This window comes from Cydia fagiglandana, chromosome 13 (genome assembly GCF_963556715.1).
Source record: "Cydia fagiglandana chromosome 13, ilCydFagi1.1, whole genome shotgun sequence".
Lineage (NCBI taxonomy): Eukaryota > Metazoa > Arthropoda > Insecta > Lepidoptera > Tortricidae > Cydia > Cydia fagiglandana.
The window spans coordinates 10879648-10891115 of NC_085944.1; the positions used below are offsets into that span (position 1 = coordinate 10879648).

General features: G+C 37.2%; 1 protein-coding gene across 1 annotated transcript in view; it reads right to left on the bottom strand.

Moving 5' to 3' along the window:
* Positions 1-11257, bottom strand: part of LOC134670255 (uncharacterized) — a 70492-nt gene extending 59235 nt beyond the window's left edge. The window contains exon 1 of the mRNA XM_063527994.1: positions 10465-11257. The gene's annotated coding sequence lies outside the window, so the exon portion shown is untranslated. The remainder of the gene's footprint in view (positions 1-10464) is intronic.
* Positions 11258-11468: the final 211 nt, after the last annotated feature.

Sequence of the window (11468 nt, forward strand, 5' to 3'; positions counted from 1 at the left end):
CGCTTCGAAAGACGGACACTGATCGAAAAACTGTTACAATGTCATTGAGTTTTCACTTCTGCCGGCACTCCCGGAGTGCAACCCGTTACATAAGGCGTTTTTTACAATAAAAATATTGTTTTCTTAAAAATAAGAAGTCCAACTTTTACGTTTGAACTTGTGACGGTTATTAGAATTTTACGATTATTGTATTCCTATTTGTACAATAAAATATAGTATCCAATTTGTTGCTGGATAAGCAAATAAAATCCACTCTTTATGGATATCGGGCCATATTTCCTAGCATTTTATTGGATATACAATGAAAGGTCAGTTTTAGACGGAACATAGAGACAAAGTAGACGTCACACCTTTAATAAAAATGAGACTTCCAGTACAAATCAAGGAGAAGTTACCTAATGTAACTTTTCCTTGACTTATCGCTTTTTCGGTTATGGTTTATCCTAATAATATTCACCTGAAACTTCCCGTTGTGCTTTAAACTCTCAATAACACGTTCCCAAACTGTATTTTTAAGCACATTTTTATGGTACAATTCAATTTCTTTAGCTTTTGCTCGCGACGTAACAATGTCCCGCATTACCCACCACGAGGCAACGCAACGCTACTTGCCTGGAGATACTGCTATTTTCATAATGTTCCTTGCACGTGAATGCGATATTATTCCCATAATGTTTCTAGTATACCTGTATTAAATTTCTTTTCCCAGATTTATGTCCGGCCGTAAATATTCACTGCATTACTTGGTTTCGTTTTATATATGTACTGTATACTTAATTTCGCTCGAGGCAAGAAAAATTGTATGAGCAAAGTCCTTCTACGTAAGTATTATTAAGTTAATTTTATGTATGCATTTTTTTTATGTATTCTTCTGATTTGTAGTATTATCATTTAATTTCGTTTTTAATATGTTTCAGTCATCTCTAACAGTTTTTTTCCTACAAGTATTTATCTTGCCTCATAGTTTCTCTTAGCCCACCCTCACTTTACTTATTTTTGACCACGACCTCCGGCCCGATTCTAACTTTAAGATACTTCAATTAATAGATCTAGAAACGATATGGATCAGATGTGTCAGTGTCAAAAGTGACGTTTTCGTTTGAAGAAATTTCACATTTGACACTGACATATCAAATCCATATCGTTTATAGATCTATTAACTGACGTCTCTTAAAGTTCGAATCGAGCCACTCATGTCTCATTATCTGCAAAGCAACGATGTTAGATGTATTTAATTAACTTTATACGGTTTCTCCCGATGTCACACTATTTTTCTTACTAATAGTATCTTAGTATCCAGCAGTGGGACACAAACTAGGCTATTGAAAAAAAAAAATAGTATCTTAGTTTATCTTGGATAATGGCTTTATTTTAATAAAATGTCTAAGTAGGTAAGTATATGGACGTGTTTTTTTAGTTTTTGTAGTTAGGGCATCTTCAAAAACAAACTAATTAGTCATAGGGGCTTATTGTGACTGTATCTGATTTTCTTATATGATCATTTAGCTATCAAAAGTGATTGCTGAATGAAGAAACAAAATCAACCTCATATTTTTATTAAAGGTCATACACATATATCCTGATGTTCAATATTTGGTAGCTATGTATATGTACACAGCGCTAGTAAAATAAATAGGGAGATATCTACATACGTAAAAATATAAATGAATCATGCGGAAACCGATACGTTTTGTATACAAATACAGATATTGATATTCCGCAGCCCGTTGCCCCAAACAGTTTGAATTGTAACATTTATTGTGTACCAGTTTTCAGTTACTGTTATCATAACAAAGACCTAAAAGACACATAAATTGGCTTTTTTATTGTTGTCAAATAAAATAATACGGATCAATATTCGCTTTGAAACATGAAATCAATTAAAATTCAATAAGTGAAAACTATCGAAGCGTGACCAGAAACGACCTGGTGAGTAAAAATAGATAGAATGCAAATGAATAAAATGTAAATACAGGTACAATACAAAATTAAGCAAATTAAAATTGAATGGCCGGCTGAATATTGGAGCGGCGTTAATAATAGCGTAAGCGCCAGCCGCCATAATGTTAACAGCCATAACTCAAAAACAAATATTTGTGCCCTAATCACGATTCGAAGCCAGGACCTCCAGCTTGGCCGGCAGGGTCACGACCGACTAAAAACGGAGACCGCCCAATAAACATTATGACTAAATCAAAAATCATTTATTTTTTCCTGATAAACTTAGTGTACATACATACAAAAGTAACATGTTAAAGTTTATGACACTTAATTACTAATTTATACCACGAAATGGGCTCGCCTCAGCACTCAACTCACCTAAACATACAGGTCGTACAAGGTAACATATTCGCTGTAACCTTCAATATCATGCTAGGAAGAAGGGTCAACGACATCAATGTGTCAGGAGAAGGTTCAAAGAGGTTTCCGTCGTGTCCTCACAAATCTTACGAAACGTTGGCCATAACTTAGCTTGCCAAGTCGTGGAGCCAACAGACTTTTGTGCCAGGTGAATCGATCGGTTGTACTCTATATTTTGCGACGATGCGGTCAGTCTTGCTTGTATTTCTGCTAACAAGTATGGAGGCCAATACCAACGTACATTTTGACATCCAATGAATGTTATTACGCGCGCGCGAACGTGTCTTACGCTCATAAATGTATTTGCGGTAGCGAGACGCATGAGCGAATGATAACAAAATGACATCATTTATATATCACAATGTGCATTTAAATTACCCTGCTGGTTTTGGAGTTTAATTTTAGATAAGTACATGTACTTAAGTTCAATTTATATATCATATACTTTAATACTAATAACGTCGGTACTGTAATTACGACTAATATGAGCACGGAGCGCCATAACACCAGCGTTACTCTATTTATTTAGTTTCACCAGCCTAAAGTAGCATTAGTATCGCAGTGCAGTAATAGTTTTTCTCACTATTATTAACAATTAATAGTAGTAGGTAGAAAAAACACTATTAACAAATTATAATTACGAAACGTCAAAAGAGGGTTATGAAAAAGCATGTGAAAGCATGGCAATTTTATGTAGGTTTAATGAAAATATTTTAAAATAAAATTTTCTATGTTTTTGGCTCATTATTCAAATCGATAGCATCAAATAATTTCGCTAAGTAAAAATGCAATTATTCTTAAAATAAACGATAATCCAACCAAAACACAAAGAGCATTTAGGCCCCGCATACGTGTCGGTGTTTGCGAAACCGGCGATACTGCGATCGACTGGCCTCATTGTTTGACGCGCGGCATTGTGGGGGAAATGTCATAGCCCGTGTAGCTTGTACTCGCTTTGTTTATCCTCGGTTTTTATGGAAGTATGTGTGAAAGGCTTATTTTGTCCGCCTGTAGTTGTAGGCTACGTTGGGCTTTCGTGCTTTCCTTTTACCTTTATAAAATGACTGACGCGCCACCGTTTTTGACATGGTAAATGTTATAAGTACTTAAAACTTTAGCTTTTTGTTTTGAACACGTTTTAACTCACATTTTATGGACTGTTGACAATAATTAACATTGTGTAGTGGGTGGTTTGAAAATGTGATATCTACCCTAAACTTTTTCATACACTTTTCGTCGGGTAAGCACACATCTCTATTTTGACATTTTGCTGGGACATCAGTTCGCCGCGACGACGACCAGTGAAACCTGTGTCGAAACATCGGTAAATATGTATAAAGGTAATGAAAATAAAATATATTCGCAACATATGAGTGTAATAATAAAATAAATGTGTGTTAATATGGTAAATATTGATTAGTATTTATTTGGAATGCAAATTCGAACAGCAGATCTATTCTGTTGTACAGTTTTTAGTTTTTAGGGTTCCGTACTCAAAGGGTAAAACGGGACCCTATTACTAAGACTTCGCTGTCCGTCCGTCCGTCCGTCCATCTGTCACCAGGCTGTATCTCACGAACCGTGATAGCTAGACAGTTGAAATTTTCACAGATGATGTATTTCTGTTGCCCCTATAACAACAAATACTAAAAACAGAATAAAATAAAGATTTAAATGGGGCTCCCATACAACAAACGTGATTTTTGACCAAAGTTAAGCAACGTCGGGAGTGGTCAGTACTTCGATGGGTGACCGTTTTTTTTTTGCTTTTTTTTTGTTTTTTTTTTGCATTATGGTACGGAACCCTTCGTGCGCGAGTCCGACTCGCACTTGCCCGGTTTTTTATTATCCTCTTCTTCCTCGCGTTATCCCGGTATTTTGCCACGGCCCATGGGAGCCTGGGGTCCGCTTGACAACTAATCGCAAGAATTGACGTAGCCACTAGTTTTTACGAGTGCGACTGCCATCTAACCTTCCAACCCAGAGGGGAGACTAGGCCTTATTAGGATTAGTCCGGCTTCCTCACGATGTTTTTCTTCGCCGAAAAGCGACTGGTAAATATCAAATGATATTTCGTACATAAGTTTCGAAAAACTCATCGCTACGAGACGGGGTTTGAAACTGCGACCTCCGGATTGAAAGTCGCACGCTCTTACCGCTAGGCCACCAGCGCCTAGTGGTTTATTATCCTACTGTGGTAATTCAACATATTAAGCTTTATGATCATTATATCATAAACTTAGGTTTTAACTCTTTTGTACATATTCTCAACATTAATGTGTGTATATTTAAACTAGTTAAGCCCGACTTAATAGCTTTTCAGGCACCGTTTGTTGCACAATCGATCGCCATCAGCACGGTATCCGTCACTTTCTATCCCGTGGTGTTAAAAAGTAACAGTTATTTTATCACGTGGATAAAACCATCCATAATACGCCTGCAGAATAGCTCAGCTGTACTAATATCATACATGCATAGGATACCTTGTACTTGAATGCATGAAAATTGTGAAAATGAAAACAAAGCTGATTAATTTTCTCTCCAAAAAGTTTTAAGTTCTATAGTTCTTACGGTTATACCTATATATATATATATATATATATATATATATGGAGACCAGAGACCTACCGTTTAGCTCCTAGTCATAAAAATATAACTATCAAGATTATAATCGAATTATAGAATTAAGTATTGTAATCAAATCAGTGTAATTAAATTTACCATTATATCAAACACAACTAGTTTCTAATTAATGATGCTCGAGCATAATGGAATACTTGTCCAACTAACCGTAATATTCGCCCACATACGTCGAAAAACTTTACCTTTGCACGTCTATACCCAGCCCAAGTTGGCAGCATAATGGGAACGTAGCCAGGTAATTTTGCACCGTTACTAGTTTTGTTACTGCCGATATATGGTTACTAATTGCGCATATACCTTCCAAGGATACGGGCTATGCACGGTAGTAGCGTTTGGCGTAGTCGAGGCCTATTCATTATTTAGGCACTGAGGCACTGGTCCCACCGCGAGCTAGTAAGCTATGAGCTATCGGCTATAAACACGAACAAAAGATAAGCACTCCCGTGTAAATAAAAGAGACACGGCGATATTTATAGCTCACCGCTGGGCGAGTAACTATAAATATCGCCGTGTCTCTTTTATTTACACGGGAGTGCTTATCTTTTATTCGTGTTTATAGCCGATAGCTCATAGCTTACTAGCTCGCGGTGGGACCAGTGCCTAACTGCCCGATTCTAACTTTAAGATACGTCAAATATTACGACAAGATACGATATGGATTAGATATGTCAGTGTCAAAAGTGACGTTTCTTCAAACAAAAACGCCAGTTTTGACACTGACACATCTAATCTATATCGTATCTTGTCGAAATATGTGACGTATCTTAAAGTTCGAATCGGGCCCTTATATCTTTATTGAACAAAAGAAAATACAATCGTACAAAAGGCGGACTTAATGCTATGAGGCACTCATTCTCTACCAGTTAAGGGGCCCACTGATTAAAAGTCCGCCGGACGGTATAGGCCTGTCAGTTAGAACAAAATTTTGACAGGTTCGAACAACTGACAGGCCGATACCGTCCGGCGGACTGTTAATCAGTGGGCCCCTTTAACCTTCGGGCTAAGCAGAGAATTTGTAGGAGAACATATTGTAGAAAAAACTGATACACGTTTGATTTTAATGCCAGTGCGACGCGAAACTGTGCTGCTCTGTTGAATGTGGAGATGTAAAGACGTCTTCTGCTGTCAATACGAAGAAGGACGCAATTGACATGAAGTTGAAACCGAGAAAATAAATATTGAAAATCAATACTACAACTTCTGCCGTAACCGTATTAAAAGCGAATTCATTTTCTCACCAAAAAGATTTAAGTTCTATAGTTCTTACTATGTATTACGAGTATAAGTGTTTTGGCATATCTAGAGCTGTAAACTTATACTTGTATTTATTTAAAGAATAAAGAATAAAACAGCATTGAAACATTTATGTTAAAATATTAAAAATACTGTCCAAAATTTTATACTTCATTATTTGCCTTTTCATTTAGTAAAAAATGGAACGTAGTAGTTTTTATGTTTTCTACTATTTATGTCAGCAAACGAGCGGATGAACCGCCTGATGGAAAGCGGTCACCGTCGTCCATGGACATAAGCAACATCGGAGAAGCTACTTAAGCGTATCCGACCCTTGAAATCCCTGAATACCCGCTTCTTAAAGACCCTCATGTCGTAGCGCAAAGGAATTCTTCAGAAGGTAACTCATTCCACACTCTGCACGCAGTCCTAAGAATCTATAGGGTTCTTCTTAAAAGAAGTACTTAAAAGTTTTCAAAGAATCGGGGAAGTGGTTACGAAACCTTATGACGTACGAACGTCCATAGACTACGGTATAAAATAGATAGTATAGGGTAATAATTGTGTCGCTTAACTTCAAACTCGGGTAAATCCATTGGACCCTCTCAGCAAATATCTACGTTTTCTTAATACCAAAATCGCATAATCTGACAGATAGATTTACCCGAGTTTGAAGTTAAGCGACTCAATTGTAAAGTACATACATAGCTTTTAAATATTCACCTTATATACATGTATGTATCTACACAAAAAAACATGTTTTAGGTAGGTATCTTATAGGTACTTATTGCCAACATAAATCCCACATCTAGGGGTCATCTAAAAAGCAAAATGGATTCTTTTATGTTTTCGAGTGAAAATCGTTATAATTTTGCTGGTTTCCCAATTTCTTAGCTAGACTGTAGCTATTTTCATTGTAAATTTCATTAAAAGCTTTTGCTACAAAAATAAAGCTTAAGCTTTATTTGAATTCGTTCCCTCATCTTCACATCATTCAAGAACCAATCTTAGACCCGTAAAGGACATACTGCCGTATTCGAACTTCAAGATATTCACAAGATACGACACTTACTAGATCCATTCTAGATACGTTATAGTTTAGATATGAACTAGTTCTCTTTTGCAGCTCAATTCGGGCAACCAATGTCACTTTTACGTTAGATAGAGTAAGATATCTATTAGATATGAATTGGATCTCTAAGTCATATCCTGTGGAAATCGTTCAAGAGTATCTCCAGAATCGCACAAATGTCAAATTTGACAGGTTAGATCTTAAACATATCGTTATCGTATCTTGGTGTTGTCTAAAAGATATCTAGTAGATGTCTATTTCAAAATCCGAATCGGGCCCTTAAAGGGCTAAAGGTCAGACAGTCACATTTAAATCTGCCCTAGTCAAACAAGGCAAGATAAACAGTATTGAATTTACTTCGACGAATGGATGGTACAATGGAATACGTGGCAGTTTTATTTATAGGCGGATTTTTTAGACAGATTAATAGAGAAATGCTTTTTGGAGTCTTTTTTTATTAGCCTATGTGTGCCACTGCTGGGCAAAGGCCTCCCCTCTTCCTTTCCAATCCTCCCTGTGCTGAGCAAGATCCCGCCACTGGAATGCATCCAAGTCGTCCCGCCATCTTTTTCTCGGTCTGCCTCTGCCTCGACTACCCTGGGGTTGCCAGCTACTGAGGAGCTACCGCCAAAACCGAAATTCGCAAATTGCGGGGATCTTTCTCTTTCACTCCAATGAAGGCGTAATTAGAGTGACAGAGAAAAATGCCCGCAATTTGCGAACTGCGATTTTCGCGGTTATAGCCCTGGCTATTTTGGCCCATCAGTATTCTGTCATCATGCATTTGGGAGTCAGTAAAGACTTTTATTTCCATAACTATAATACGCGCACGAGTCTTGCTATTTCAGTCAGTCTCGGTACAAAAGTAACCCAAAGTATGCACAACATCTTCAATTGGCCGTGACATAATTATTTGAAATGTGCGTCTACGGTACCCTGCCGAGGGGCGATTTTTTATTGTAGTTTAGGTTTTATTTTTATTAATTTAGTGTAACTAAGTTAGAAATTATTTGATTCATTATATAGATTAGAATTATATTGGCATCTGGATTCATTAATGAAAAAGTAGGAGATCAAATTCGATTCACGAGTATTTAAGATTTCACACTTTTTTATACGAACTTGTAGTTTGCTTACGCTGTTTGGTGAGCACGAAATACATCAAAGTGATGTAAGTAGGCATCTCGTTCGCACTTATTGATGCGTATAAGATGCCTAATAATATGAATAAGTAATTGTTAAACGAGCATCGACCCCCTGTAAGCAAAAGTAAGACGCATCTGATAATCAGAGTAACTTAGTATTAGGTTTCCATTATGGTAACATTCCATTTCTAACCGCAGCTGCACTACCGGTACTGAACTCGTCGCTGTCATTGTCAATTTCCATAGTAAAATGAACAGTAATGCAGCTGTCGTTGGAAATGGACTGTCACCTTTAGATTGATGTAAACAGAATGCAGAGTTTATAGTAAAATTAACATAACTTTAAACGTGATTTTTGAAATCTCATTAGTAGTTAGAAATAAGTTATTTAAAAACTTCGTTTTTTTATAGCAGAAATCTGGTATTAAAGTTTCTCGTTAATGTGAAAATATTAAGTGATTAAATGCTATAGCTATATCTATAGATAGCAGGATACCCGAAGCTCATTAATTAAAATTATCTTGCTCCGGTGACGCCAAAGTTGCGGGTTCAAATCCCGCTTGAGTCACATAGTTTTACGACATACTCACTTTAAAAAAACAATAAAATACTTCAACAAAATGTGCAATTGTGAAAAAGTTTTCATACGCGTTCAAACGCGCAAACGTGATGTAAATTGGTCGCCGCTACACGCAAAATATATTTTCTAGGTTTAATCTTGTTAAGTGATTTTCATACAAATAGTATTTATTACTTTTACCAAAAACAACTTACCAATATATATATATATTGATAAGCCATTAGTAGGTACTTTTACAGCAAGTGCCACCATAAGGATGATTCACGCTAGACCGGGCAGGGGCCGGGCCGGAGCTTCCGGTAAAGCACAACGAGATCACCGAGCAGCCGTCATAGAAAATGACATGTCAGATGCCTTCGGCTCGGGCCCGCCTCGGTCTAGTGTGAGTCATCCTTTAGAAACAAGACCATGGTACAAGTTGTCAAAATAGGGAGCTGTTTTTCACACAGTAAAAGTGACATTCCATTTCCAACTGCAGCAGCAATACTGTTCATTTTCTATGGAAATTGACAATGACAGCGACGCGTGTCCATAGTAAAATGAACAGTATTGCAGCTGCAGTTGGAAATGGAATGTCACTCTAAAAGGGCCTTGAGTTTGAAAGTATTTGATTATCCGTACTCCGGGTTTATTACCGTCATCATTATTTTATCATTATTCATCATCACCGTCATCATCATCATCGTATTCGCATGTATGTATTATACTAAACTCTTGCGTCACATTGTATATTGCGGCTTGAGTCATAATCCTTACGAAAGCCTTGATTTCCTATAAGGATCTACGTAGTAAGGATCTAACGGCCCGATTCGAACTTTGAGATACTACAATTAATAGATCTAGAAACGATATGGATTATATATGTCAGTGTCAAATATGACGTTTCTTCAAGCAAAAACGTCAATTTTAGTCGAGCATTTACTTGTGATATTTTCTTTCACCAAAAAGCAACTGCTAAGTTCATATATCTAATAACTGTAATCCCCAAGAAATTCATTACTACTACTAGGTACTACTACTACTGGTACTAACCGGGGTTTGAATCTCCAACCTCCTGATTGGACACCGATATACATACGAGTATATATATGTGTGTCTATATCTATAATTAAATTAACTACCTATTATTTTAAAAGTGCTGTAGGTAGATTTATTTTAGGTACCTAGTTAAGTAAAGTTTTGAAAAACTTTGGGAACAATCAAAAAGCTACCAAAATAGGTTAGAATTTCCTGTTACATACATTATTTATTTCGTTGATCAAATCTAACAAATGTAAAATACTACTTATTCATTCATGTAGATTGATTTTCTACCCTTGATGTACATTAAAGGGACCTATTTGTAACCTGTAATTAGAAACATACGTACTTCAACAGAAAGCAATTACAACAAATTAATGTATTAAAGCAAGCAGTAATAAATTAGTTACCTCACAGTCGAAACTGGATTAGCGCAAACAGAAATTCCATGTTGGCACTCGCAATTCAATCGTCTGTTATTAATTACGGCCACTGACACAAGCAAACGTCACATGGATTACAACATGCCAGATATTCGTTCATTAAACACACCGCGGCTCTAACAGTACATCCCGCTCAGAGCCGTCCCAGTCATTTGTATCATTAATACATCAATGTTCAAAAATTAAGTCTGTACAAAACTGTCTGTTCCGTGAACAAAGGACGTCATCTTTTAGCGTACCGTCTACGCTTTTTATGAGTGACATTCACAAAGCGTCCCTTTTATTCACATCTAACAAAAAATAACAAAACGGCACGAATCGTCGCCGGCGCTATTGTCCGATAGCGTAGCTGCGTAGGCGGAACACAATGTGCGATCGTCTACGGCGTAGCGCGTCTCGGTGCCGCTACGGGCGGCTCGCTACTGGCGGGGGCTACAACGGCCCGGACCGTCCGCGCACACAGCCGCATCGAGCTCGCGAGCTCGTCTGTACGCCCCGACTCACTCACACACATACACTTATTACAACAACTCGCGAGAGCAAGCGGGAAAGTAGCATTTTTGGATTCGTAAATGATGTACACACTAAGGGTGATTTACTCACACACACGCGACTCCAAAGCACAAGTTTATTCATGCCCATACACATAGAAGCGATTTAAACTTGTAATCCCTAACGATGACTTGAATTTAAGGGATTTTGTTTACCCTAGAACTTTCGGTATTCCATCAATTAATACGATACGTGTATCTACTTGCAGATTATCGGACGACGCAGCCTTAATTTTCGTGTGCCCTGATGTAAAAATAAAGAAATATTTTTATTTACAATATAGACAATATTACTTTCAAGGAATCTCATTCAATTAGACTACCCGACAGATTTTTCCTGATAGAAGTATTATTACTAAGGTTAAGTTCTTCGTTGATTGGTGTATAGTAAGGCGTGGGATTATCCAGGCTCCATCAACA